The 2,657-nt window shown below is 45.0% G+C and overlaps 1 long non-coding RNA gene across 1 annotated transcript; it reads left to right on the top strand.

Moving 5' to 3' along the window:
- The first annotated feature begins 379 nt into the window (after positions 1-379).
- Positions 380-784, top strand: LOC144807985 (uncharacterized). The gene is made up of 3 exons (XR_013606551.1): positions 380-432; positions 546-633; positions 723-784. It is a non-coding gene; the product is annotated as an uncharacterized LOC144807985 (long non-coding RNA).
- Positions 785-2,657: the final 1,873 nt, after the last annotated feature.

Here is a 2,657-nt window from a genome sequence, read left to right as displayed (position 1 = left end):
ACAAAATGTGTCAGACTGGAAATGAAAATATAGACCTCAGAAAATCACCTTTATTTGTAAACCAAATTGCTTTTGTGAGACCGCCCAGACCAGCAATATGCGAAAGGGATTAATCCCGTAGTGCTTAGGCAAAGTATTAACGAAGAAAGCTAGTTTGCTGTGAGTATGCCGTTAGAACGTGCGCAATTGTAATGACTCATTACCATTGGTGGAGAAGTCAGGATACATAACTCCTTGAACACACATGGAGCCTCGATTCACATATGAACTATAAGTCCCATAAGGCTATGCACGCAGCGCGTAAGGTGCAAGTAACTGGAAGTAATTAAAAAAGTGTCTTCCGGAGCTTTTCGGGATTGCGAGGAGACGGGTTTGGCATCTGGCAAGTCGCGAGGAGACCTGTTTTGGAAATGAGACGATTCACGCCGTGAGGTAAAAGCCAAAGAATGCGGCGGTAGTTATGCAAACAAGATAGCGCTCACGAGTAGTATTCCCGGCAGTCTCCCTTTATTATCAACACTAAGGACTCCGTTTTTTTGTTGTAGGTAAGCGAGAAGCCACAGCGAAGCGAGAAGTGCATGCCCTTGCTCTTTGAGTGAAACGAAACAAAGGGCGGCACATTATTCTATGAAGGTAAATAATTAGTTAATACGGACCATAAGCATTTGAAACATGAGCTGACCTTATAAATTAAGTGGTCTTTCCGTTTGGTTCCTTTGTAGGAAGGTTTTATTTACAATGAAACGGAAGAATCTATGAAGGCATAAAGAGATGCTTCAATACCAAGGCACCAGGTACGTGTCGCAGGGTCATGAAAACTTCTGTGCAGGTGCAAGGTAGTTGATGAAGGTTTAGTAAAAATAGTTGAGGGATTTGTCTTTGTAGGGGTCATCTTGCTGCTCTGGGTCGGTCTTGCTGAGATGAAGTGATTGAGTGGTCGATTTACTAATGAAAGGTACGGATAGCCTGAATAGGTAGTGAATTGCGGATGAAAATAGGATGAGGGTGACAATGGTGTTGATTTGTCATTTTTTTATTGTAGATATGTCTAAACTTCTTGAATTAAGAAGCCCTGATGAAAGCCCGTAAAGGAGAAAAACGTGGCTTTAAACGCGTCGGATGAGTCAATTTGTTTGATGTTAAATAACATTCAAAACTAGTCAATACTGATGGTCGAGTACATATGCTTAAAATAATTGGTGGCATAGGCATTGACCAGTGTACATTACTTGTTTATCAATACAATGTTGAATGGCCCAATGACATATCGTATGTTATATGTGTGATCATTTGTTTGATTATTTTTATGTTGTGTAAATATGTTTAATATTTGTGTATAAGCTTATGTATGATTCTCCATAAAACAAGAGGGAATCTGTTGGCATTTCCTAAAAAATCAAAGAAATAACAATGGGTAAATAAATAACCCAAATCACTAAAGGTATTTGCAGTGATTTTTTCTAATTAAAAAATAGGACTTTTTTGGTAATCCCCCTTTTTTCCTAGATTAAAATACGGCATCGAAACGTCGTCGACCTCTGAACCCCCAAATGCAATATATGACTGAAATATTATCATTTGCAGTGGAGTGTTATAATGAAATTTAAAATCTGTAACAACTGATTAATAGTATACAGATGCAATTTTTGCTTTGCCCTCTTGGCCACTATTGTTTTGTTGTCTTGTCTTGTCTTGTATTGTATGGGTCACGGCTGTACCCACTTGATACTAAATGGTTCTTCCATTTTCATAATTATCGTTCTAAATCAAATAAAAATAAAAATTCTTGTCCGGCTGGACAAAAGTCATTTCACCTATCAAGTGTATGAAAATTGTTTTGTCTGTCCTCACAGACTATTTCGTTTCTAAAATAGGGACCACTGTTCTATAAAATACTCTCGGGTAAGTGCGGCGTCTTGTCTTTGCTCCCGGTCAGCCCGTGGCCCCCGCTCCCCTGCAGGAGCAGCTGTTCCTTATGCGCCTCCTGGCGCTCGGTAGTGACGCAGCAAGCGTCGTCCACGGGCGCTCGCTGTGGAAGCTGGGCAATGTAGGCAGGCTGTGGTGACCACACTGTTCGCTCCCCCCACTCTGCGGCCGCTATGGCAGGTGCGGCGGCGGGGGAGAGCAAGGCAAGGCAAGGGACGTGGCTGCTGGCGGCCCTCTCGGGTAAGTGCGGCGTCTTGTCTTTGCTCCCGGTCAGCTCGCGGCCCCCGCTCCCCTGCAGGAGCAGCTGTTCCTTATGCGCCTCCTGGCGCTCGGTAGTGACGCAGCAAGCGTCGTCCATGGGCCCTCGGGCCCTCCACGGGTCCATGGGCCCTCCCCCGGGGTCTCTCACTCAGTGTATGGGGTCTGAGGACGGAGGGTGTTAGACCTGGCACCTTGGCGTGAGTCTCCCTTCCTCTTTTTGCTGATGTGCCTCAGATGTTTGGCTGGTGTTCGATGCTCAGGGCACTGCGCCACGGCAAATCCGTGCCGCAGTGCAAGTGCTCCCAATGTAAAGTGTATATGCAATTGATTTCCATGATTGGCTTATTTGGTTTACTGTCAGTCCCCAGTAACGTGCACGAGGAGTGCCGGGGCTTGTAGACACAAATGCTGCTAGTGGGCCTGCAGCGCTGGTTGCGCCACCCACAGAAGCGGCTTCGTAAGATGTGTCT

This window comes from Lissotriton helveticus, chromosome 1_2, assembly GCF_964261635.1.
Source record: "Lissotriton helveticus chromosome 1_2, aLisHel1.1, whole genome shotgun sequence".
NCBI lineage: Eukaryota > Metazoa > Chordata > Amphibia > Caudata > Salamandridae > Lissotriton > Lissotriton helveticus.
Note: the sequence above shows the minus strand (reverse complement) of the source record. Positions and strands in the feature narration are given on the sequence as shown.